Source organism: Anser anser (assembly GCF_964211835.1).
Source record: "Anser anser genome assembly, chromosome: 11".
NCBI lineage: Eukaryota > Metazoa > Chordata > Aves > Anseriformes > Anatidae > Anser > Anser anser.
The window spans coordinates 14411568-14433833 of NC_139732.1; the positions used below are offsets into that span (position 1 = coordinate 14411568).

General features: G+C 41.3%; 1 long non-coding RNA gene across 3 annotated transcripts in view; it reads left to right on the forward strand.

The window, feature by feature from the left end:
• The window catches only part of LOC310879855, a 79005-nt gene that overhangs the window by 30996 nt on the left and 25743 nt on the right, over positions 1–22266 (forward strand). For 2 of the 3 annotated variants that reach the window (XR_014571181.1, XR_014571182.1), the window contains 4 exons: positions 17355–17556; positions 18675–18879; positions 20647–20839; positions 22017–22175. This is a non-coding gene — a long non-coding RNA (uncharacterized lncRNA). Of the gene's footprint in view, positions 1–17354; positions 17557–18053; positions 18127–18674; positions 18880–20646; positions 20840–22016; positions 22176–22266 lie in introns of all 3 variants that reach the window. The other variant, XR_014571180.1, reaches the window with a different exon arrangement.

Sequence of the window (22266 nt, forward strand, 5' to 3'; positions counted from 1 at the left end):
GTAGGTCTGACTTAAAATAAAGCAAACAACCTTGAGAATGTTTATTGCAGAGGTCAGATCTCTATTCCTGCTTCGTCTCAAGTCAGAAGAAATTGTACTATAGATTTGAATAGAAGTAGGTTTGGCTTAAGAAATAAGCAACTTTCATGGGGAAATGGCTGTGCACATGGAGATCTGTTTGTGTGAGTGCTGATTTACATACTCAACAGTTTGCATAAGGAAACGTATCTGGGCCCAGCTGTTCATAAATATTGCAAGGTGTGTGTAAGTCTCATTTTCTTCATTACTGTTTGAAATAGTCTGCTACCATCTGACTAAAGCTGAAAAATAACAATCTCTTTTGTCTTTATCTTCTCGCCCACCATGCCCTCTCAACAAATCTAACAAGATAGCTATGAATCATGGAAACTATCATATTGCTTTGCTGATAAATCTTTGATGTCTACAAATAGCTTACAGATACGGTTATCTTTCTTTTTTTCATAAAGTTGGGTGGATCACTGATAGCAAATACTTTAATCAACTTTCTCTCTCTTTCTCTCATTTTTTTTAATGGTTATGGTTTATGTTTGGAGTATTTTTCAATGCATTAGGATGTACTGACTAATACCTGTATGCTTTTGGTAGGTATCGAGTGAGTGTTTGTTTCATTTGACACATTTTCAATTCTGAATGCTGAAGTCACATCTAGTGCCAAATGGGAATGATGCCATTATTGTTTTCCTGAGAAACTCCCAAACTTCTGACTGCAATTCTACTCTTTGAGCTGTAGTTTAGCATGAGCACAACTACTTGCAAAAATACCAGCTTTAACTGGATTTCTGTTAGGCTCAAAGAAGCCGTCTGTGACTGTACGACCATACCTGGTGTCATGAACCCTAGTGTATGAACAGTTGCCTTAAAATCTGCTTTCTGGTGGTTGTTAGGCTTGATACCTGGAAAAGCACATCTGGAGGACAAGGAGGCTATGAGTGCTCTGATGTTTCACTCCCAGCTCCTTCAAGTGACCTTCATAGTGAAAGCTGTCAGAATTCAACCCCCTGCATCACCTTCAGTTATTATAAAGGTGAATATCAGACATCATACACTTCTCTGTTTGAACTAGCATCCTGGAGATATAGACAGAGATGAACATTAACTGCAGATTATCAATAATGCATCAATATGGCTAGAAACAGGTTTTATTTATATCAGAATACTGTAAACTAAAGCTGTCTTTCCACTGTCAGTGTGATCCACTTTGAACACAACAGCTCTTTCTGTTTACCATTTTGCTATATATAAGCCTTGTCATGGAAACAGAGATGTTTGTGTGATTTCTTTCTTTCACTGTATCATATTAGTCATAGATTTCTCTGTGTTGTTTTTTTTTTCCCTGTTTGTTTTGTAAACCACTGAGAAATGTCCCACTCCTTTTGTTGTTGTTGTTAATTCCATGTGCAGCCTGCCAGCAGAATGAGGTGTCACTGAAACACTCTTCCCATCTGAGTAGATGTGTTTCACAGCCAGAAGAGCACGGGGTGTGGTGTGCCGTTCTCAGCAGCCTGAGTCATGTAGCCCAGGAACAGGGCGCCTCCTCCTCCACTGATTTGGCAGCATGTAGCCCTTGTAACATCTCATAGAAAAAGACCTATAAAAATAGGAATAAGCTTGTGGTGCTTCTCCAGAGATGGATGGTTTGGGCTGCACTTCTAGAACTGATCTCTAGAGAGAACTGTAAGACTTTTTGTACTTAATTTTCTGGATGAAGAGGGTCTTTAGTTGAAGAAAGCTCCAGTTACTTGGTCTTTAAAAACTGGCCCAAGTGCTGTCCTTTGAGAAAAGGCAGGCTGTGACACAGTGCCATCTACGCTCACAGTGATGATTCCCCAGTATCACACAGAGCATCATTGTCTCCAGTTTTTCTTCTTTACTTTCCTCATCTCATCCAAGTTCTGGGCAAAGCATCCCACTTTGCTCACCACATAACATCCACTGGCTGGAGGCACCTTGAAGCATCATGCGTTTCCTCTAGAGTTTTAGCCCTAACTTCACGGCCCTTCACAATTCAGCTGAATCTCCCTGTGCAGTTTGGTAATATCCAGTACAGCTGCATCTGGCAGAAAACCTGTGAATTATTCCTCTGTGTGAAGTATTATCTATTGTTGATGTGTTGCTTGAAGTCTTAAGAAGTATCCGTGTTTTCCAACTACTAGTGATACTGTTCCCTAGGTATTTTCTTCCAAGGGAAGAGCTTGAACAGCCCGTTCTGCAAAACAGGAAGAAATGTCACTGTCTGAAGTGCCCTGGTAACTTGAATGCAGCTCTTGCTTAGAGAGTGCAGACTTTGCATGTCCTGTGATCTGAACCAAAAACCTTTAAAACCTGTACTAGAAAAGCTGGTAAAAATACACTAAGATGTGAAAGGAATGAATTACTGGGAAATTTTTCTCCGTCTTTGCTTTCTCTGGACCAGCTTTGTTTCTGTCACCTTTTCTTTCTAATTTCAGAATAGGGCATAACTATTAGAAAATACAGTAGATCCAGGGAAATTTCAGTTTTGAACTTGAGATCATTATCTGTGATCCTAGGGAAGTTTCTGATAAACTCGTTCAACTTTTTTTTTGGAAGATGAATGTATTCTTTTTGCACTGAGCCGGGAATATATTTCAAGGATTCTGTAATGCTTTGCTGAAAGCTCTGAGCATATTTGTTACTTAGGAGTTACTCAGGTGGGTTTTGTGGTTAAAGTCACCCCCAGGACAGGTGGAGATCCCGTGTAGTGTCCTGGATGTCAATGAGGAAGTAGCTGCTGCTTTCGCCCTTGCACGTGAGGGCTCCTACCCCTGGAAGACTAGCTTATTTCTCTCATGCCTTGAGGTAATACAAACACAGTGTGCTTAAGTGGTTGTTGTTGTTGTAGTTGTTTCTAATGGGAGTTAGATAGAGCCCTTCATTAGAGTTACCTGCTCTGCTGTTGATTTCCAACCCAACAAAGCAGTCTGTGGCCACTCACTTCCTCTCAGAGACAGGATTCATCTCCAAGATGAGATGTGTTTTGTGGTGGGAGTCAATGAACTTCTAAGGGACACACTGGCTTTCTCTGTGGAATCGTCCCAAATAACGTAATGCTGGGCAAGAAATGCACTGATGTATGAAAGTATGTTGCAGTGTAAACGTGCTGCGTCCTCTTCTTTTTGCGAAGCATCAGTAATCAGTATGTCCCTAGGGAAGAGAATATGGTGCACTGCATGCATTCAAGGACAGTAAAGTCCTACCTGTGGGTTTGTAGAAATTAACTTAGGTAGTGGGTATTGCAAGTCTTCCCACAGGATACTTAAACACGGAGAGTGGGCTTTTTAATGTTCTAGAAGCTATTATTTTTATTTATTTATTTAAAGGAGATTTTTGATATTTAATTAAACCACTGTGCAAGTGTAACTATAGGAAGGATTTATTTCTTTGGGGAAAAAAAAATCCACTCTTGTGAATTAATTTAGCACTTTTTCCCTCTGAAACTCTGGTTTTGTTCTGGAAAGGAGAGCTATTTTTATGTTCAGAAATCTGCTGTTTCTCTTTTAACCATAAGAGGTGTAAGCAGTGATCTCAGTTGACTTGAAAGTCAGATGAAAGTGTCCAAAACATGTGCAATGAAATGTTCTGCTAGGAAACAGCTTTCAAAATTTCATCTAATGATGGAAAACAATCTGTCTTGCCAAACCTTTCCCTACATGTTTAACGGGATTTTAGCTTTAAAAGTCTATTTCTTACTGAAAAGCAAAACAGCTGTACTTTGAATGCAAGGTGTTTTCATGTTTTGCTGTTTGGGAGACTTATATCCAAACTCTTCTGCAGTAAATGTAACCACTTGTTATGTTTCTCTGTTTACCAAATGTAGTATTATTCTTTTTCTACTACATGAATTTTGGTGATCTCAGTGTTTCAGCTCAGGTATATCAATACCTGAAAAAGGTCACGTAAACATGAAAGCTGGATAAAAGACTTAAAGTTTCACCTGGTTTTTATGCAAGGTAATAATTTGCTCATAAGAAAGTACATTTTAGGAAAATATGGAGAGATTTTTTTTTTTTTAACACAATGTACTTATTTGCACGGATAAAAAAGCATCAACAGTGTTGAAGGCACAGTGAGTCTGTGTCTGGTAGTGTCCCTTTGTGCAGGGAATATACCTGGTGCACTGGTTCAGAGGTTACCATTAGTTCATGATGAGTTCCATGGTAAAAGGCTCTTCCCAGCATTAAAACTAAGATTTTTGCACAAGCAAAGCTTGTGCGTTTTGTGGATTTGCTTTGTGCATTGTGGATTTTATCTAGTGATTCCCCATGTTCAGCAGCTCATGAATTTGCTAGTCTCTTAAGTGTCATAAATATTCTGCTCTGTGCTTTTGTTTTCAAGACAATAACTTTTCACACAGGACAACCACAGGGAATAAGGAGAGAAGATAAATGCTAAGATTAGAGATTGTCAGGCATTTCTTGGCTGAACAAAATCTAATTGAAGTGTATCACTGTGCCAGAACATGCCTGGGACAAATGAGATAGGGGAAGAAGCACTGGCAGAAAAAAGATTGCTTGCACTTGGGATATGAGAAACCAAGTACCTACTATGTCTGAGTCAAAGCAGAGGTTTTTGCTCCAGGTCGCTGAAGTTTGGCAAGATGAGATTTGAACATGTGGATCTTACCTCTCAGTGAAGTCCCCAGCATCTACTCTTTGTGCATTTTGGTGGCCATTCCTGTTTGCGGAGAGCATTTGTGCCAGAATATCTGTACTCTGTAGGACTTCCGTTCCATGTGCTGTGTGGCATCAGAGAAAAAGAAAAAATACAAGATAAAGACCTTTGTAGTTGACACAGAAGAGGCTTTCTGTCCTTGATTTATTCTGGTTAGGGTTGAGTCGAACTGATCGTTAGGTCCGGAGATGGCTTTGAGAGTTTTGAGAGTGATCTCAGTAGGAGTAAATGCTGCTCACCTGCTCTTTGGGAACCTCTGGCTGGAGCAGTCTTGGTTGTTCTTCTCCTTGTGTGCAAGTGTACTTCTTTCCTGCAAGCCATGTAATTCTTCCAGTAACCGCCACTGGAAACTTCAAGGAAGAAATGTTTTTCCTCTTTGCTGGGAAATGAGTGAGATAGGGATTATTGTGCTGACCGTTTTCCAATAGACTGAACCTGAAGCTATGGAAGGGACAAGAATTAATGCAAGACAGACAATAAGGAAAATAGATGTTAAATAATAGCAACAAATTTTGTACAGAAGAAAAAATTGTGGTTTGTCTCAACTATGCCGTGAAAGACGTTGTCAGCTGTCCTTAATTGAAGAAAACAGTGGAGTGGAAGGATAACAAAAATGTACCAACGACTAATTGTAGCTAAAAACTGTCCCAGATAAGCAGCCCAGAAGTGTTTGCCCCAGGCCCTCCCTTATTATTTCCTTATTTCTTGGTTCACTGAGATAAATCACTTCTAGTAGTCTTAAGTTGTACCTTACTTGTAAGTTAGAGTAAATGCACTTATTACCCAGCCAGTTTTGAAGTCTTGATTAAGGATGTAAGTGGGGTGGCACATTACTTTTTGCTGGTAGTGAAGGGACAGGTTGCAGGTAATGGTATTGTCATTTGACTTTAGCGAGACACTGCTCTTTGAATCCCGATATTTAGGAATGGAGCAGCAGGAGTATGGTGGTGCCTAAAGCCACCACTCCTGTTGAAATACGGATCAAGGCTTTGCTGTGTACAGAAACTTCCTGTGAGTCTCACTTCTACCATTTCCTAATAACATTCACATTTTGTTGACATACCAGAAATCCCTCCTCCTTAACTATCACCTGTGTGATTCCCACATACACTATTTGAGGGTCTCTGCTAATGGGAAAGGAGATCTTGACTCTGGTTAATCTTCACAGAAACTTTGAAGCTTGCTAAAGTACAGTCCTTATGTCACCTCGACTGACTTTCTTCTTTTAAGAGGTGTGTTTTCAGGAAGAGATGTCCAGGACAAAATGTCCTCTTGGTTGTCTCACAAGCGTTGCTTTGGTACTGTTGTGGAAAGTATAGACCTTGTGTTTGAATTCTGTAAGGAAAAATCACACAGACTTTGTGTTGTAGTTCAATTTGTTCAGAAACCATCTCTTATTTATGTTTACTAACTAGAAGGTCTCTGCTATACAGAGTTGGATTTATAAAAGTACTAAATATTATATGTTTACACATTCACAGGTGTGGTTTTTTTTTTTTTTACCTCTCCACAGACATCTGTTTCTAAATGTTTCTCTAGTGTCCATCACCACAGTCAGAACAGCACACAGATGTCAACAAATTATTTCTTGTGATACTACTGGCAGATAGATACTGCTATTTCAGCTCTGTGGATAGGTTACTTAGGAGTAAGCAAGTTGCTCAAAGAAAGACAGTGAGAGAAGGCAGGAGCAGAAGCGTTAAGTGCTGTACTTGCACCCTCACTTCAGGCAGAGTTGCACAAATGAGCTATCTGTTCATCTGTTGGGAACCCGCTCTGCTGTATGGCACTGTCTCCCTTCAAAACTTTAAAGTATGTTAGAAGGCTAGACATCCATGGTATCCACAGAAAGACTTGGAAACAAATGTCTCTGTGTGCTTTGAGCCGTACTCATTTTAGAAATCTCAGCTTTGGAAACTTGTTTTGCGCAATTAGAGAGAGGCTCAGGTTTCAGAATGCAGCTCTCAGTCCTTTTGTCAATCTGTTGACTCTCTCCAGCTCTGAGGTTTGGTGTCTGGTTGTATGTAGCCATTATCGAATTGTGCAGAAGTCTTTTCGGTATGTGTGCAAGCCTTGGTAAAATGTCCTGCAACAGTATGAGAGGTCCCCTAAGAGAAAGAGCTTTTATTTCTCTTCATATAATGCTTAGCTTCATTCCTATGAGTTGCTATTACTTATCTGATTTCTATATGTTTCCTTGTGGAGCTGCAGTGCTTTTTGGGTTGTGTGTAAATATGGTCCATATGTTGTCTTTCCCAGTGTAACTGTGTGATCATGTTCGTAAACCATTTGCCTATTCAGCTCCTTACGATGAATGCTAGTTTAATTACAAGTGATGCTGTACCTGAGAGATTCAATTCTCTGCTGATGATAGCACCATTACTTTCCTGAATTATCTGGATAGTCTTTAAACAAGTCTGTGGCCTAGGGCCAGTGGCCGTACCACAACTTAGTAGGTTAAGATTCATTCTTCCATCCATTCTGATGCATATTGTTGCCCATCCCACCTCACATGAGCTGGTCAGTCTGGAGGTACCTTGGAAGTTCATGTGCAGAAACTATTAATTGCTCTGAAGCTACAGGTGAAGACAGTAGTTTAAAGGACCTTTATAGGCTTTACACTGAGCTCCATGCACATTAGCAAGGACTTCAGAAGATCTGCACGCAGTTACTGCGAAGGTCAGAAAGCACAGCTTTAATTGAGGTGCCTTGGTTGGAGGGATACGTATCCACTCGCATCCCTAACGAGAGCAGATCACGCTGCCTAAGTTGCATCTGTTTTGCTTTGTTCATGAGGGGAATGCCTTTCATGTTACCTGGTTAGTCTGCAGACACAATAGCATTAATGCTGCCTGGATTCCAGTAAATCTTTGGGTTTTACAGTGGGAAATGTAAAGGTGTAGCTTCTCCAAGAAGCTATTCATGTAGTTGAAATTAACTGCTATGCTTCTGCTTTAAAAAGATTTTTCCACTTACAAATACAGGTGAATACAGTGTATTTGTAATACAGTGTAAATGTTATCTTATCACTGCCCTACAAGGAAAGAGAGCGAGTGGCAAATTCACAGTTCAGGTCAGCAAAGGTTTGTGTATGGATAGAGATGCTCTCCGGGATGGAAATGAAGTTTGTTACTAGTGATGGTGCTGGGGAGGCTAGCGGCTGCCTACAGGGAGGCAACATGCAAATGGCTGAAGGGAAGAGAAGGATTATGGCGGGGGGATCCCTGTAAATGAGCAGATAATGACAGTTGTTGGCAGGGAACTTCGGGAATAGTCAGGTGTGCAAGCAGCAGTGGCTCCCACCTGGCCCCTGTGTGCCATGTCACTGTCACGGGCACAGTTGCAGGGCTTAGGTCCTCCTGAGGGTGGTCAGATGTACTAGGAGAGGTGCAAGCAAGCTTCCTTCGTGTTGGGTGTCTGCCACAGCTCATGCTGGCCCGTCTCTCTTTTGCAGAGATGTATTTCTGGCCAGCATGAGGCTGCTTGCTTTGGCTTGAGTGTGTGTGGCAAAATGCATGACAAAATATTTAGGAAAAAAAGTAGGCGTGCACCTGAGCACAAATTCTTGAAGCTCTTAAAACCTCATCTGTCTAGAGTCCAGCTCTGCAAATGAAATCTTTTTGTATGCTACCGGCTTCTTGAGCATGCAGCCAGTATTCTTGTGGGTTACATTTTCATATACTTATGCTGTAGCTATATAGACCTTTATGTATACACTTGAATTCCTTTTCCCTCCATTCCAGAGCTTGAGGGTATAGCAAAAAATGAACACGGAGAGGAGAGTGTTTCTTGGGCTTTGGGTTTTAATTTATTTATTTTTTACTCCTCAGGAGCCATATGAATCACTCATAACCATGAAAAGACTTTGTAAATAATTTGGAAAAACAGGCCTTCTGACCTATTTTAGTCCTCCAAGATGGCAAAAAAAATTCCCTCAAAACTGCTAAAGTAATCTGGAGGTAGAAGGTTTACTGTTTCCCCCTTGCATGCCACCACTGCTGCTCTGGAGACTTTTAAAAGCCCTGAGCGGCATGAAAGGTAGATGTGACATTGTGCAGGGAGCTGCAGATGGTAGGCGCTGGCAGGCCCACGAGAGTAAACTTTCTGGGGGCAGCTGTTCTGTGTCACTGCTGTCACGTTGTTCTTTAACAGGAGGCAGCAGTAACGGGAGGGAGACAGTGCTGCGCAGAGCTGCTGTTTGTACAGGGAGCTTCACCCTCGTTCGGTGAATTAGGAGAGTCTGACAAACATAAAGGGAATTTCGAAGTGTTAATGCATTAATTCATGCCTCTGCTTGTTTCTCATAGTAGTACTCCGTTGTGGGACTGGCTTTTTGATATAACAGCTTATAAATAGCAGACGCTAAGGCAGAGGGATGTCTGGTTTGCCACCATTGCTTGGTGGGCCAGTACGAGCCTGAAAATCTCCTGGTCATCTGCTTCTTCTGAATACCATCACTTTTCCAACTTCTGCTGCTCATAGGATGAGTGTCAGGCTTTGGTGCTCAGAAATGGTATTTGTTCTGGTTGTTCATGACATCTATTTTGTTGTCTTTGAGCAATAAGGTGACATTTAAGATACCTCTGATAACACTTTTCTTTGTCTCGTGGGTATTATACACATGCAAATGTATAATACAAGCAGAAATGTAGGTATTCTTTTTTGTAAATTTGGCTGAAGCTTGACAGGTATGTTGGAAAAGCTTATCTCCCTTTAGAGTACAAAATTTGGGTGGCTGCTATGCAACAGTCATGCCAAAGGGCTTTGCTGGCATTGCACATATAAACAGAGGTTTGGGACGAAACTTACTTTTTGGGTTAGCATTGCTGTTTCTTATTTTTCAGTACTTTGTGTAGACTAAATCATGAAACAGAATAAGTAATGGACTGTCTGACTCTATTACCAGTGAAGAGCAGAGTTGTAGGAACTTCCTTGGTTTTGGCCAAAAGGAACATTTGTCTTTAATGTTCAGCATTAAAAATGACACATGTGAATCCTTTCATTTTTGCTGGTTTGAGAAACAAGACAAACTGGAAAAAAAGGCATCCCAAGAAAGTTATCTGGCAAAGAGTAAGTTAACCATGAATTAAATTAATATTTCTGTATTGCTAGTATGAAGCTGATGCTTTACACAGTCATCAGAGAATAAATCTGTACTGATTGAAAGAAATCAATGTTTGGGCTTGTTCTTTGACCAAAAATTTAGTTTTATTCACTGAAAGGAATATTCCTCCCCCCTGACACTGTGATGCAGGAGTCGTTCAAGAAATGTGTGTGTTCTCGTGCTATGTTATCGGCTATGTTATACCAATTCCTTTGTTACGGTTTTATTTAAGCTTTTGGTTCAGAACCAAGCTGTAAAATTTAGGGAGGAATCTGAGGATATGAGGCAATTGATGAGGTAGTTATTTCTTCCTTCTATACTGTAGGGGGAAAAAAAAAAATCTGTTGGATTTTGTCTGAACTGAAACTAGAGGGGGGATAAGCAACTCTTCTTGTATCCCTTTCCTGCTAAGAGCTGGTCGCTCAGAGGGAGGTACTCACCCTTCCAGCAGTTGGTTAGGTTCCTCGCCCAGACAAGTTTATTCACCTCCTGGTGGATTATGCTTTAAATGTATATGAACACCAGGAAAGCATGACCTGAAATGTGGTTTGTAGTAAAATTTTCCATGAACGTAGTTCAGGAGAGCTTACCTTCCAAAAGACGTTTATAAACTCTCTCTTCTATTCAAGGCAGAGCTGGCTTGTTGGTGGCTATGCTTTATTATGTAACTTTATTTGGGAAATGGAAAATTGTGCTTTTCCTCCCTGAAATAACCTCTAAAATGCATCAGGAAAATGCTGCAGTTCCTTTGGGAGAACACTTGCGGGTGCCTCTATCTGTTAACCAGCTGGAGCGAGAGCACTGACACCAACACTGTCACTTAAGCACCGTAGTGCTTAATATTTCTCTGAAATGCGTCTGATCCTTTATCATGAGGACCGAATGAAGTGAAACCATTACTGTAAACACAGAAAACATTCCACAACGTTCCAAAGTGCACATTTTTGGCAGCAGTAACCTTTCTCCAGATAGTTGCCTGGGAATTTACAAATTGGTCACATCTGAGTCTGTTTTGTGAACCTTCCTGAAATCTGCACCTGCCTCGCAGAGACATGCAGAAGGAGAGAGGCTATAGATACTTTTGTTGATGTTTCATTAGAGGCAAATTTAAACAGCCATGTTTTAAGGTCTGGTTATAACATCTTGGGTGGCAAAACATCTTGTTATTTGTTGGAAGTGAACACTTGGTGAGTCAGTTGTGCTTCTTGTTTTTTCTTACCCCCCCCCCCACCCCGAATTACTGGGACTTTTTTTTTTTTTTCTCTGAACGAAGCATATAACTTTCTCCAGGTTATTTTTGTTGTGAAGAGAGGACAAATACTTAAATAACAATCTGAATCGCTGAGTGGGAAGATGTCTCCTGGTGCTGTTTTTATCAGGCACTGGAACTGATATTGGAGTAAAGAGGGCAGCAGTGAGTTGCAATCGTACAGGAAGGGTTGAAATAGAATGTAGAATGTGCAGGTAACACAGCAGGAACCTCTTTTGAAAGACTGTTGAATTGTGGTAATAACACTGCTCCAACATCCACAAAGTGTATGTTTCATGGTGAAAGACAGGCCACAACAAATTTCCCTGCAAAATTATCAAAATATTTGTCCATCAAATGTAAAGAGTGATTTTATTATTATTATTTTTTTCAGTAGTAGTATTTGACTAGTTGTCCTGTTAGATTCAGGTACGGAAGCTGAATTTAAAGCTTGCTTACAGATTTTCAAAGAGATTAATTATTATTCTAGTTCAGCAGCTCTGGAAATGCACTAACATTCTTTTAAGACCTATATAGGCTTTTTGGTCAATGCATGGTCCTGTCTTACTACAGGACAATTTCATCCTGGACCGTGGCACTCTGAACTTGCTGTATTATTTGACTGTTATGAAAACATTTCAAGCTGTTTGGTCTTGATCCTTGTTTAGTCCCAAGTACAATTTGTTTGATGTGAGTAGCCAGTTGCTGGTGGAAATGAATGCTTTGTAACAACAACATAGGGTTGAAAGATTTTTTTTGTTTCTTGGTGAAGGCTTTTGGTCAGCCAGAAAAACACAGAGTGGTTAAGTCTGGGTTTAAATCTTTGGATGCAGAAGCTTTTATAGTCCCTCTGGCTTCAGTCAGAGCAAGCTCACGGGTATAAACCCGTGAGGAATCAAGAATTCATATTCTTATTCCCAGTGTTATGGAAGGTATTTCCGAATCAGTTGTGTCCTTGTAGGCTTTATTAAAAAAATACAAGTGCTTATGTATTTACATACATGCACACACCCTAAAAAATCCAAATGCTTTCTCTCCCATTCTTTGTGAAGACATCCTTTCAAAGCTGGCAGTGATGTGAAGGTGGAGCATCTACTCTTTTTCACTATTTCGCATATCTGTTTTTTATTATCTGTTTCTAGTGGGAATAGAATATCTTAAAGACTTTCTCTGCTTTCTCTGTGTTGTGAACACTTCCAAATGTAATTTGGGATGTAGTCTCAGAGAAGGAAATATTTCTCTATAAATACAGAAGGCATCTGTACACCTGCATGACATTTCTTTAATAACAAGTTAGTTGTTTATTTGCAAGTCAACAGTTGGATTGTATCAGCTGCTCTCCCTTTTTAGTGGCATGAACACTGGGCTGAAAAAAGGTTGCAGACTGATGTTTTGTAACAGGTAATGGAGTCTCTGTACAGCATGGTCCATCTGCATGGCAACTTACAGCAATACCTTTATCCCTTCCTTTGCTCGTTCCTGTTCAAGTCTTCTGACAAAGGCCCAGCTTTATCTCAGAAGGTACGAATAGTATCTCCTTCACACCTCAGCTAAATAGTTATTCCCATGGCAGCTTTAAAAGCCTCTGGGTTTATCAGTGGAAAAAATGCTTGGAAAGGAGAGATTTAGTACTTAAATTAGTTCTATCAGCACTTTTTTTTTTTTTGGCTGGGACTTGTTCTCACAGAACTTCAAGCTGGATTATTTGTATTAAACTTCCTGACTGAATTCCAAACAAGTCATCTTTCCCCACAACGCTGACCTTTAGTTCGAGGCCAGAATAATTTTAATTTGTTTCAAGTTTCCCTTATAAGCAAGAGAACAAGCAATAAAATCCAAGACCTGGTTAGCTAGCTGCATGGCAAAATATTTTTTAATTCTAAGGAGGAAAAAAAAAAAAACAATAAATAAGGATATTCCATACTGACATCCAAACTGGGCACTGCCTGAAAGTGGTTAACTGCAACCTTCTGGGCAGCCAGTCTGAAAGCTGCAGAAAAATAATGGTTTTAAAGAAAAGTGTTAAGTAACTAACTTGTTTTTAACTAGGGTTATGCCCCAACGGAAGTGTTACGGGGCGTATTTTAGACTCCCATTTGCTGTTTCTGGCCGGGGTGAGGCAGAGGTGATGTCTTGGGCTGTCATTTGCTGAATGCATCAGGCCACCAGCTTGCACCAGTGCTATCCCCGCTCTCCTGCTGGCACAGGCATCTGAGCCCCTATGTGGTGAGCAGGATCAGGTAATTGATCTGGCTTAATGCAACCTTTTTTTTTCTTTTTTTTTTTTTTTTTTTGCTAGTTTAGTGCTAACCCAAATAAATTCCCTGATCTGCTCCATTGCATGGCTGCACAATGCGCCAGCACATGGGAGAAGGCCAAGGCCATGTGAGCATAGGAGCAACTGATGTGGAGGAAGCACATCCCAGGTATTTTATAGCCATGATTAGATATGAGGACAGGCACTTGGTCGTGTTATGGCAAGGAGTAGGAAGGATTTGACTGAAGCAAATCTTGGAGGCTCCCTGTTAGGAAGAGAAGAGAGCAATGTGGCTGGAGAGCAGGAGGTCTGAGGACCTGCAGTGGGGTGGGCAGCTCAGGTACCCTTAAAATACACAGATTTACTTGCTACTCAGCATAGGCCAGCAGCATAGAGGAGAGGTGCCACAAATAATGACCATTGGTGAATCCATGATCACTAGCCACATCTTTCGTAGGATGTCCTTCTTAATCTCAATTCATTAAGATAAAAATGCATTTCCTGTGTGCGCAGTTCATCGGCTGTTTTGTTCTCAGACTTGCTGCTGCCCATAAGTGGAAGTATGCAGTCTTGACTTTTGCAGAGACTTGGCTTTTGTTCCGGATGCTTAGTCCCAAATATTTATGGGACTGCAGAGAACAGTCACAGAAGTGGGGACATGGTATTTTTTTCAGCACTAGGTGGCTGTATGGAGTTCTGCAGCATCCTGTACACAAATATTTAGTAAGCTGGGGAATGGACAAAAGGATAAACCCCTGCTTTTTCACTCACCTTCAATAAGGTTGTGTGGGTGTCTTTTCTTTGATGTTAGAAAATCAAAGAATGAGGACATTTTGTTTTTATGAACTGATCGATCGCTGGCTGCAGAAACCTTCATCTCTGTGGAGTCAAGGTAAGTATGGAGCCTATCGCAGAAGCTGCTCCAGTCCAGGGGCTGGGCTGGGATTGCTGTGGTTGGCTGGTGTTGCTGCTGCTTTTTGTTTAGAGGTTTGGATTTGACCATGGAAGGAGTGAGTAAGTGTGTGTAAGTAAAATATAAGTAAAATGTCTGGTCCTGAGCTTTCCAAATGCTCATGCTGCTTGGAGACCCTTTGGAGCTCCCCGTGGCCTCTGCACCTATGATTTCAGTAGGTCCCTGACTTCTGGTGATCCTCAAGTTTGTTGCAGAGCTGCTCTAGGCCTTGTTGAAGGACTTGCTGGTGGACCAAGCTTGGAGAAGGTGTTGTTGTTGTAAGGCCTAGCTGCGCCTGGTCTCCATTGTGCTAGGTGCTGTACATGGGTAGCAAAGTGTTGGTTTAGACTCCCAGATGTTTTTTCTAACTCTGCATAACTCTGCATAAATGTTTAAGTGGTACTGCTTTGCAGCCTTGTTTCATGCTTACTTTTGTTGTTTCAGAAGTTTTTAGCAACACTTCCAGGTAGTGGCCAGCAATTTGCTAACCCATGTTATCTCTGCTGGGCAGGGAATGCAAACAACTAGTTGGGTAAGTTATTGTGAACTGCTTGTAAATTTCTATAATTTATACTTAACAGTGTAAATCTCCTGCAGGTACACTACTGCGGCTAGGGGTGGCTTTGATAGATGTTTACATTTCAGTGTCAGACATTAGTAGAGAAGTACTTCCTGTAGCAAAAGTGCCATTACGTGAGGTCAAGGAGATTTTGGCAGTAGTGAAGAATTTGGTGGTGTTTACTTGTAAACTTGTAGGGTTGCAAATGTGTAATCATTTTTTTTTTTTTAAACAAACAAAAAAGCTTTTTGCCCTCAGAAGTTGACTGTTGTGATTTTAGGTGGAATAATGGGTACAGGTGGTAGCCACCAAGCACTACCAAGCCTGATCGGCAGAGCTCATGCAGACATCACAGCAGGTGAGGGTGTTAGGTAGGGTCTTAAAGGAGGATAATGAAGTAGGTGACTTTGCAGTTTCTTCAAAATGCCAATTCTTTATAATCGAGGGGCCTTGTTGGACAAAGCATGTGAAAACAAGCAGGCAATAGCAGAGGGCATCCTGGTAGCTGACAGTGGGGTTTGAGCTCTATCACAGCAGCTTCAGAGTGACTGCAATGTGGTGTGAACCTCTAGCGTTGGCCAGGAATACATCAAAATTGTACTGACAGCAGGAGGGGAGTGGGGAGTGAACATAAATGCTGGCTGATACAATCCAAGCCACTCATACACATCTAAATTACTGCCTTGGAATATGTTTAATGGAAAAGTAGTTGGGCAAGAGTTTGGTTTTTGGGAAGAAAAAAAGTCAGTTCATTTTAGTGTCTAATTTTATACTGAAAGCAAACTTTCTTGTTTGCCCTCTGAAGTCAGCAGCAGCATGATGGGTCTCTGGGGGGGCAGCAGAGCTGGCCGGAAGCGGCCTGCCAGGGCTGCTCTGGGATTTGTTTTCTTTTGATTATGGGAAAAATAGCCCAAGATATTTCTGTGCATGCAGAGCATTCTTAATGACTGAAAAGTCTGTTGTCAAGTAGGGACAAGGGGGAAGTGCCATCTTGAAAGACAACAAAAATGTGTTTGGATTAGGTCTGAAAACCCAAACAATTTTATTTTTAGCGACTTCCAGAAGCTTCTATTAAAAAAAATAATAATAAAAAAAAAGAGTTGCACAGCTAAACCTGGACTCGCTGCACTGGAGTTTAGTGGAGTTCACGGAGACGCACAGCAGCAGGCATGGGAAGAGGGTGTCTTCCACTGCCTCTGAGATATTAATTACTGATTTCCTTCAGAATTTGTTAGGCTAGAAACGTGGCAGAGGTGCTGTTATACAATGTGGTGGATTTGATAAGGCTTTGTGCCAGCCTGTGGCTCCAGACAGCCATGTTAGAAAAGGAGAAGGAGAGACAGGATATGCAGCTCTCCCATTTCCAGTGGTGGCTGGGTAGCTGGCTCTGCTGCCTGCAGAGGGAGGCTCTGGGAAGGACAGAGTATGCTCCACAGGGGTATCTGTTTTGAAATAACTTTGATATTTCCACTGGAAAAACATCCTCTGGTGCCATTCCCATGTCCTTCAAAGTCAGTGCACTTGGCACCATGTGGGAGGCCAAGCAGTGGCCATCTGCTCCTCAAACTGTGCCACTGGCTGGGACACCTCTGGCTCTCCCAACTTCTGTCTTTGATTTTTAGCTCAACTGACTGCAACTTTATTTTCACCTGTGACCCAAACCCAGGACACACAGAAGGGTGTCTCTTGCTGTGCTCTTGAGGCTGTGTTTTGTTGCAGCAGGCTGCACAGTGGTATCCCTGAAAGCAGTCTCCAGAAGCAGCGCAGGAGTTTGGTCCTTGCTGTCTGCTGTAGCCTGGCAGAGCCCCTGTGTCATTCCTGCCTCCTCCGCTGCCTGTTCTTGAGCGCATATCTGCAACTTGGATGGGGAGAATTTCCCCACTGGTAACATGGGATATTTAGTAAACTTCAGCTGGAGAGGGAGTAAGAAAAATGTATGCTGCCAGATAACAAAGCGTGAGGAAATGTACTTATGTACGTGCAAGAGTTGTTATCACCTGCCTCCAAACAATGATGTTGGGATACTTTTAAAATATTCTGTAACTCTTTGCCACTGAATCTCATGGTGGCCTATTTCAGTCTAAAATAAGGTATTTCCACATTACAGACCTTCATCCTAGTTACACCTCTGTATGTGGATTCATGTTTTGTATGTATGTTGCATATAGCATGTAGTATAAGCAGTAAGCTCATGAATATGGGTTTGGGGATATTGGTGGTGGGAGGTGCTACTAGAACAAACGAAACCTTTGATACTTCAATGGGCAGCTACCAAGGACTGTGTGCAGTGATAGCACCACAGAGATGTTGGATGAAGCATTAAGAGGCTGCTCTTGCTGGTGCAGCAAGAGCTTAATGGCTTGCTTTGCTTTTCCTCTGCAAATAGGGACAGCACCTGGTATGTTACTTATAGTCCTGCTCACCTCTTCTTCACTTGTGTTTAATATGGAAGCATTGCAGAGACCCTGCAGCACCCTCTCTACACATCTGCTTTTCTTTCAGGCTACGTGTTCATATGCAAGGCTGCAGCTGAAGCGCTAACTCAAATGAAGCAGCAGTCTTGGGTACTCCTGCTTCATGTTCCCTGATGGTGCTGCTCAGCCTGCAAGTGAATTCTAGCTGTGGGAGATCCTTAGACCTGGGATACAAACAGAGCCACAAGACATTTGGGAAAGATCATATGGAAATTGCTCATTGCAGTGCGGTATGTGCATCTTCATATTATCTTCTAGCTTATCAGTGAAATGATTTCAGCTCTGAGGATGTTATGATTAACAAAAAATAAAAAAATTCAAACCGAAGGTTTGAAGGTTACCGAAGGTAACCGAAGGTTACATCATGAAATCTAGCATGCTTTATCAAAGCATTGTCTGGCAGTTGCCAGACAGATTTAGCACATTTTAGCACAGATTTAGCACATTTTTTGCTGTCTTACGGGATAAAATGAGAAACATTTAAAAGAAACTTTTGTTTTCCTCCAGCTTCCTTCTTTTTGATTCAGTTAGGAAGATGCAGTTGTACATTGTTTAAGGACTTTCACTTTGTTTCAGGGGTATTAATGAGCTCTTCCATTTAGACATTCTTGTTAATTTTTTCCCATTCTGACAGTGCTTCTGGAAAATAATTGGCCAATTGCATATTACCTGGCAGTAAGCATATTCATTGTTAAAACAGATTTTCTAGCTTTTTTATATTTTTTAGAGTATGTTTTTGATCCAGAGCTTGGAAAATGTGCTGTGGATAAGAGAGAGGCTACCAGCTGATTGCAGGAAAAGTATGTGTTTGTTGTTTGTTTGTTTGTTTTTAAAAAGGTTACATATATATATATATATATATATATATACACATATATATATATTATTCTCTATTAAAAATATATATATATATACATATAATATTTATAACCAACTGAAGGCGGCTCTTACTACAGCTGAGAGTCTGTCACTTTGACCATTAAGTGTGGTATCTGGTGTGACAGAACAAGAAGGAGCCAAAGATATAGCAGGTATAGCTTTTATATACTGGGAATCTAGACAGCAAGGGATCTATTTGAAATGATATGACATTGCTAGAAACAATAGGATGTATCTAAAGTTAGCATACTGTTTCTTGAACTGAGACTTGCTGTTTTGATAAAAAGGATCCACATGTGACAGTGACTGTTGGCAAATGCCAGAGCCCTGTCTACAGCAGGGCGCCACCTTCCTCTTTTCCCTTTTTGGTAAATGCACTGTTGAGAAATGGAGAAGTGAATGATGCACAAAGCTTTGATGTCTCTTTTTTTTTCCTCTTTTTTTTTTCTTTTTTCCTGTTCTTTTTCAGGTGTAGGGAGAAGTGAGAAAAAGGAAATACTCCCAGTTGAGCAACCTTGCATAGCCAGGCATGGAGGAGTGCTGCCACTGTCATTGTTTTGGAAGACCGTCAGCATTTCTTGCTGCAGGACACCAGTGCCCTTTTCTACCTCATGCTATTATAGAAGCTTAGTGGATTTTTTTTTTTTCCCCAGGATCTGTGTCCACTTGTAGAGGTAAGTGCAGTTAAACGCATGCCTTGCAGGTATCACAGGTAATTCTTGTTGCTCTCTCCCCATTGTTGAAACCAGCCATACACACTGGTTTTTTTCTTCCCTATTCCTTTGCTGCATCCATCCTTATACATAGTGTGTGAACGTTGCAGACTTCAGGTAAAGGCGCTAAGGTGAGACCAGAGTCATGCAACAGCTGACCTTCGCAGAGCAAAATTGATTTCTGCTTTATTACTTCCTTTATTTCTGCATTTAACGCCTGAAGCTTTCAGCTGCAGGTTTTAGGTGGAAAAGGACACAGGAAATATTTTTTTTGTATTAATCTACACTAATGCCCTGTCTTCTGGGGGACATGAGACACTCATTTGGCATGAACCAGCAGAGCTCCTTGCTTTTATCAGAGCCACATCCACTTGTACCAGCTGGGAGCTGTGTGTGTCACTGTTCCCTTGCTGTACCTGGAAGCACTGAGGAGTTCATTTTCACCAGAGCAGCCAGTAATTAACTGATTAATTAGCTTTAATGTTCCTGCAATAGTTTAATGTGCTAATTTTTTGAAGATTTTTTTTGATAGTCCAGTTAACCACTTGAATCATCACTAACCAATGCAGTACTTTTTCTCTGAGGTGATGACTTCCCCAGATGTGTTCCTACAAACGTGGGTTTTTGCAAATTCTTTTCATCCATGGCACAAACCTTTGAGTTTGGTCTTAAATGTATTTCTAGATAGACACTTATTTTATCATTTCTGGCTGAACGGCTTTCCATGTGGTTTCTTAGCTCTTATACAGTTTTCAGCTTGTACTTCTCCTATGCTGTGTGTGTGAATGCAGCGATGTATGCTAGCTGAGGTTGAGTATTTTCTTCTGATGGGACAGAAACTGACAGCACAAGAGAAAAGCGGGTACAGCAGAATGTGCCAGTTCTTATTATGTGCTCTTAAAAAAATAATATGGCAACTTAAAAAAATTATTTTTGCTGTCTCAGTGTTAAGTAAAGAGAGGGTAAGCACTCAGGTAGAATCTTAATTTTAAACAAGAGGAGAATATTTCTGGTCTTCTGGAGTTTTACCAAAAAAATTGTGGTTAACTCCATAGCTTTAAAAATATGCAGTTCAGCTCTCTGGTGCTGATGCGTCCAGGGATGGTCATTGAGGAATAGCCTGCAATTTCTTCCAGAAACAAATGCTGTCTGCTTAATGGGTGACATTTCCATGTCTAGTTTGGACACCCAGAAAAGACTGATGTATCCTGCTCAACATCCAGCAGTTCTTGCTGACTTTTTCCAGATATTTTTGAATAGATAAGAAACTTTGAAGGAGGAAGTATAGGTGGTTCCCAAGCATGAGGCTGTCTGACAGTGAAATTCAGCACGTTTCAGTAAGGCTGCAAGTTGAGCAGCAAGAAGCCTGCAGATTGCTGCCACCCTAAACTGTGTTCAGAGTAACAAGGTCCAAACTTCTGGATGGGAAATTAGCTGTAATTGCAGAATACTGTCATTTGCTTTTAAATGCATTTCGTAAGTGAAGGTATCATCTGTTGCCATGTTTAATGTAAACAAATTGGTGATTGAAATGAGAATGTTATAGCAAAAAAACCCAAACACGCACCCCCACAGACGTTGCCTTTGCAAGAAGACATGCCAGCCAAAAATGTGTGCAAACTGCAGTGCTTATATTAGATCCAAATTTGTTCGCATCACTTTTAGCACAGCCCTGGTTCCTCATCTTTCTTGGTTTGCTAACCTCTGCCATCTTTTTGCTCTTCTTAGCTGGTGTGAAGGTAAAGGTATGGGCAGCCGTGATCCAGCCAGCTGGTGTCTTGAAAAGAAACCTGCAACACTAAATGTGAGCAGCTGACTTCACTGGTACCTGTCAGACTGGGCCACTTAGGAAATGCTGTAGCAGTGGGAATGAGCCTGCAATTCCAGCTTCCTCAATGCCACACCCAAGGGAACATTTAAGGTATTACACATATATAAGCCCTTTTTTTTTTTTAAGCTCTGCTTTTGGGCCTTGTGGAAGGAATGCGGTGTTGCACTTGGAGTCTTGTCCCAACCTCACTCATTCCTCGGCCTATGCATTAGGGGGACTAAAAGAGTAACAGGGAGCTGTGCTGAGGACTCACCAGTCTAGCTCATGTATTCCTCATGGTCCCCAGCAGTAGCCAGCATCTTTGGTTCAGAGTTTTGGGAGACTTGGCAAAACCTTCTTTGCCTTTTTAGCTGCAAATTGAAAGCTGCAGACCGTCCCCTGCAGGGATGGCTGTTAAGGTGAAATGCAGGGCTAGCAAAGCCCTCCTGAATAATCTGCACACCAGCAGATGAGCTGCCACGCATCATGCAAGTTTTCAGTTACACATTGCCCTGTGGCTCAGATGCCACGCCAGGGAGACATGCCACTGCAGAGTTCTGTGGTGCTTCCCTCTGGGAGCTGGGTCCTGACTCATACTCTTCCTGGAGTGAATGTATATTCATTTTCCAGCATGTATTTCCTGCAAGGAGGCCCGCAAGGGGCAGTTAGTATTTTTAACTATGCTTTTCTTTTCAGCCAGGCTGGTTATGGGCTGGCATAAATACTTGCTGCATTAAGAATATGTCCTAGATTTTATTGACTACATTTGTGTCACCCACGTGATGATGTACTGTTAAAACACTTTATGAGCTGGACAGTCTCTGTGCTTTTTTTTTCTTCAAGGAGGGCATGAATTGCTCATTTTGAATGAATTTCCTAAAGTTGTGAGAAAATAGCTTGTATTTGAAGGCCTTATAGAGGTGTAGTACATCTGTTTCAAAGCACAGACTGTGTTCCTTAAAACAATTGCGGTGTTTGTAACTTCTCATTCTGACTATGCAAAAGAAAAAAATTGCCAAAATAGTCATTGTGTGAAACCCACCAGTAAGCTTCACTTCCAAATATGAAGTCACTTGTACTTCACAAAAGCCAGCGTGGCTGAGCTGTAGGCAGGCCTCCTTTGAGGAGGGGGTGGCATTGCACTTGAAGTAGCTGCTTGCAAATATTTGGCTTGAGTCACTGGGGGAAAGAGCATCCACAGGGGTGGAAGACTGAGTAGCTTAACTGAAAAGATACCCACTAAATAGAAGTATGCAGAAAACAGGAAAAAACTTAAACTCTTTCCCAGGCATCCACTTCTGGCCATAGTTGGAGACAAGATACCAGTGCTGCCTATCCTTTTGCCTGACAGATGTAGCTGCTCTCACAGGACCACTGTGTACATGGTAAATGTGACCATCTGTGCTGTGAAGCTGGAGGCAAGAAACAGGCAGAGAGCTCCAAAAAGGTAAAATATATTAAAAAAAAAAAAAAAAAAATCTTTTTGATCCTGTCAGAAAGTTGGCCGTGGATTCATTGTTACTGTGACTTAGCAAGAA